General features: G+C 57.2%; 1 pseudogene; it reads left to right on the forward strand.

Moving 5' to 3' along the window:
- Positions 1–2,089: 2,089 nt before the first annotated feature.
- Positions 2,090–2,525, forward strand: LOC102947324 (annotated as a pseudogene).
- Positions 2,526–4,874: the final 2,349 nt, after the last annotated feature.

Here is a 4,874-nt window from a genome sequence, read left to right on the forward strand (position 1 = left end):
TTACATTATGAGAACAAGTAAATAACTTTTCCTTATTCACTTTCTCCACACCACTCATGATTTTATAGATCTCTATCATATCCCCCCTTAGTCTCCTCTTTTCCAAGCTGAAAAGTCTTAACCTCTTTAATCTCTCCTCATATGAGACCCGTTCCAAACTCCTAATCATTTTAGTTGCCCTTTTCTGAAACTTTTCTAATGCCAGTATATTTTTTTTGAGATGATGGGACCACATCTGTATGCAGTATTCAAGATGTGGGTGTACCATGGATTTATATAAGGGCAATAAGATATTCTCCATCTTAATCTCTATTCCCTTTTTAATGATTCCTAACATCCTGTTTGCTTTTTTGACTGCTGCTGCACACTGCGTGGACGTCTTCAGAGAACTATCCACGATGACTCCAAGATCTTTTTCCTGATTAGTTATAGCTAAATTAGCCCTCATCATATTGTATGTATAGTTGGGGTTATTTTTTCCAATGTGCATTACTTTACATTTATCCACATTAAATTTCATTTGCCATTTTGTTGCCCAGTGACCCAGTTTTGTGAGATCTTTTTGAAGTTCTTCACAGTCTGCTTTGGTCTTAACTATCTTGAGCAATTTAGTATCATCTGCAAACTTTGCCACCTCACTGTTTACCCCTTTCTCCAGATCATTTATGAATAAGTTGAATAGGATTGGTCCTAGGACTGACCCTTGGGGAACACCACTTGTTACCCCTCTCCATTCTGAAAATTTACCATTTATTCCTACCCTTTGTTCCCTATCTTTTAACCAGTTCTCAATCCATGAAAGGATCTTCCCTCTTATCCCCAAGCAGGACAAAGAGGGGTGACTAAGCTGGGGGTTATAAATGGACTCCTGGGGGAGATCGGAGAGGCACACTCAGGGAGTTTGGACAGCAGAGGGGAATGGGATGGGCCAGTCCTAAGGGGTGAGCTGGAGGAGAGGCTGATCCATGTTTCAGAATCCAAGCCATGCCCTGCAGCAGAAGGAGGAGCCCAGACGACCCTGAGCCCAGCCCAGAGCACCCTCTGGAGAGCCGAGGGGACATGCAAGCCAGGTTTAGGAGTTTGGTAGAGAATGGTATATTTTGCGTGCTGATAAGTAAGGAGCAGTGCTGTGTTCAAGTCCTGTGCCGAGTGCATGTGTGTTATGGGCTCCCCCTGCTCGCAGGCCCCCCAAGAGAGGTCAACTGGCACCCAGCAGGCTCACACCTTCAGTGGGATCCTGGGAGAGGGTGCGTTTAAGCTCTGGGGCAACCTGAGGGGTCAGCACAGGTTCTAGGGCAGAAGTCCCCAAACTGGGACGTGTCTCCCTAGGGGGGCACGGAAGAATCTTTGGGAGGCACAGCAGCCAAGGCAAGCCCCCACGGGGGGCAGGAGGAAGCACCACCCAGCTCTTCCCCCCCCCAGCTCTGCTCCAGCCCCGCCCCAGCCACCAACCCAGCCCCCAACCCTGCACCTGACCCCGTCCCCAGCCTCAGCCCCTGGCTGTGGCTTCAGACCCAGATCCACCTCCAGCTGGAGCCCTAGACTCAGCCCCCTTACACCTGTCTGGCACTGGCTCGCGCGGGGCTGGGGGGGTGGGGAATGACCATGGGGACAGGGGGAGTGTGACCCTCAAAAGTTTGGGAACCACTGTTCCAGGGGCTGGGCAGGGGGCTGCATGGTCAGAGCTCTCAGGATGGGGTGCTCAATAGAGGCTATGCGCCCCGAGCCTGTATCCAGGGACCGCAGTGTCTGAGCACAGTTTGGACTCTGCAGGCTCAAAGGACCTGGGACAGCAGTCTAGGGAGAGGCGGCGGAAGGGGGAGGTGCTTGACTGGACCAGCCCTGTGGACAGACGCACTGCCAGTGAATGGAACTGATTGCAGATCAAACTTCTCCCACCTCACCTTCTGCCAATGCCCCTCACCAGCCTGCCCTGGGGGACCCGCTCCAGGCAGAGAGGGGAAGACCACAGGTGAGGTTGGCGCTTTTGAGATGGGGACCCTATCCGGCAGGAGCTGGGCTGGGCGCACCCAGTGGGAACAATGCCTGGCTTCACCAGGGGCGGTGACGGCACCATCTGCTCCTTATTTCTATTTTACTTTTGTTAGCGTGAACGCCGTTTGAAGCGAACATCAATCATGTCGGGCCAAGGAAAGCAGGGAGGTCAGGTGCGGGCTAAAGCGAAGTCTCGCTCCTCGCGGGCTGGGCTGCAGTTCCCGGTGGGCCGTGTGCACCGGCTGCTCAGCAAAGGCAATTACACAGAGCAGGTGGGGCTGGCACCCCGGTCTATATGGCCATGGTGCTGGAGTATCTGACCGCTGAAATTCTGGAGCTGGCTGGCAACGCGGCGCTGGATAACAAGAAAACCAGGATCATCTCCCAACACCTGGAGCTCTCCATTTGTAACGACGAGGAGCTTAACAAGCTCCTGGGGAAAGTTACCATCGCTCAAGGGTGTGTCCTGCCCAACATCCAGGCCATGTTGCTGCCCAAGAAAACTGAGTCACAAGGCCAAGAGCAAGTAAAACCCGACGAACAAGAAACCATCTGCTCCTCTGCCCAAGATGACACCACACTCGTTAAACTCCTCAAGGTGGTGCCATGTCCCCGCTGCCCCCACCCAGGGTCTAACAGCAGCCTGGGCTCAGTCTCCCTCTTGCTGAAGGTTTCCAGGAGCTGGATCAGGCTGGAGCCCGAAGGTTCAATCTCAGAGACGCTGAGACTACGGGGTCTGCCCTTAAGGAACAGTGAGGCCACATGAGGGGCTGGCACTCTGACAGACTCCTCCAAGGGACTGTTTGACAGCTAGGGCGTGGCCCAGACGCTGGGGATCCGGGACAGCCACACCCCATCCGATCCAGTCCACCATTCTGGTAAATGTTTTAGGCATCAACAGGCAGAACTTGAGTAATTTTGGTGAAAACTGGAAGAGCCTTAAACTGCTGCTCCCTGTTCTCCCTGCTGAGCTCCCCCTGACAGCCGTGGGGCAGAGGCTCAGCCAGCGGCCGGGAGAGCAGGGTGGGGGGAGAGACAGTGGGAGGAGAGAGCAATGGAGGTTTCATTCCTCCCTCCCTCCCAGGGTGCTCTCTCCCCAAAGCCTGTGCCATGGGGGAGTGAGAGCTAGAGGCCGTAGGCCCCTCCCTTCCCAGCAGGGGCAGCCGTAGGCCCCTCCCTTCCCAGCAGGGGCAGAGTAAGAAAGCTACTGTGGATGCGGGAGAAAAAGGAGAGCCACAAGAGCCACTGGAAAGCAGGGCAATGGGGGAGCCATGGCACGGATGGGGGCGCAGAGGCCTGATATGGGGGAGATGGGGAAGTTGCAGGGGGTCCCTGAAATAGAGCGGATGACAGAGCAGTCCCCAGGGAGCCTGGAAAGGGGTGGAGGGATGCAAGGCGCACCTGGTGCAGGCAATGAGCTTGGCCGACAGACGCAATGAAGTTTGTGATCGCCTAGTTCAGCGTTTCTCAGGTGGGGACAGGTGTTTCTTGTGGGCACAGCCGGTGATGAGCTGCCAAAATTTTAACAACGGGTTTCCTCCTCACCCCACGAGGGAGTCGTTGCCCACCCTGGGACCCTCCCCATCCACCCCCCTCCCCTGTCCCCTGACTGCCCCCAGAACCGGGCAGGAGGGTCTCGTGGGCCACTGTAGTGGGTACCCACCCCACCCCTAAGAGCCAGAGGCGCCTGCCGGGGGGCGAGGTGGGGAGTCCCCGCAGTGCTTACCTGGGGCAGCTCCCAGGAAGCATCCGGCAGGTCCCTCTGGCTCCTAGGGGCGGGGGAGCATAGCTGGGGGGGGAGCAGGGGGAGCGGCTGCTCCCCCCACTGATCACATCAAAAGTGCCGCCTTAGGTGCCGACTCCATGGGTGCTCCGGGGCTGGAGCACCCACAGGGAAAATTGGTGGGTGCAGAGCCCCCATCGGCAGCTCCCCGCCCCACGCCCCGCCCCAGCTCACCTCCGCTCCACCTCCGCCCCTGAACGCACCGCCCCACTCTGCTTCTCCACCCCCTGCCCCGGCTTCCAGGGAATCAGCTGTTCAGTGGGAAGCCGGGGAGGGCTGAGAAGCAGGCCGCGGCTTCCCACTCAGGCTGAGGGTGGCGGAGGTGAGCTGGGGCGAGGAGCGGTTCCCCTGTGCACCCCCCCTCCCCCGGGTTATCTGCTGCGGCGCGGGCGGCCCTCCTCGCCCCTCCCCCCGCCCGAGCTCACCTCTGCTCTGCCTCCCTGGGCCTGAGTGCGAAGCCACCGCCTGCTTCTCAGACCGCCCTGGCTTCCCGCGCGAACAGCTGATTCTCGGGAAGCCGGGAGAACAGAGAAGCAGAGCGGGGCGGCACGTTCAGGGGAAGAGGCGGAGGCAGAGCGGAGGTGAGCTGGGGCCGGGGGTGGGGCGGGGAGCTGCCAGTGGGTGCTCTGCACCCACCAAATTTTCCCCTTGGGTGCTCCAGGGCTGGAGCACCCATGGAGTCAGTGCCTAAGGTGCCACTTTTGTCCGATTAAATTTAGAAGCCCTTTTAGAACCGGTTGTTCCGCGAGGGACAACCGGTTCTAAAAGGGCTTCTAAATTTAACAACTGGTTCTAGCGAACCGGTGCGAACTGGCTCCAGCTCACCACTGGGCACAGCCTCTTGGGCAGTGATGAGAAGGGGGAAGCAGCGGCCCCTCCCCCAGGGCTGCCAGCAGGGGTTGGGTCCTGCCCTCTCTGGAGACACCAACGCTGGAGAAGTCGAGAGCCAGTGAGTTCCCCACCTTCCCGGGTGCAGTGGAGTTGGGCTAGTAAGTCTGCTGTGAAAAGTGATACTTGTATGTTAATATCACTTTTCACAGCAGACTTACTAGCCAGCAAGTCAAAAAAAAAAAAAGAAAAAAAGCAACCAAAAAAG

The sequence above is a fragment of the Chelonia mydas genome, chromosome 24 (genome assembly GCF_015237465.2).
Source record: "Chelonia mydas isolate rCheMyd1 chromosome 24, rCheMyd1.pri.v2, whole genome shotgun sequence".
Classification (NCBI taxonomy): Eukaryota; Metazoa; Chordata; order Testudines; family Cheloniidae; genus Chelonia; species Chelonia mydas.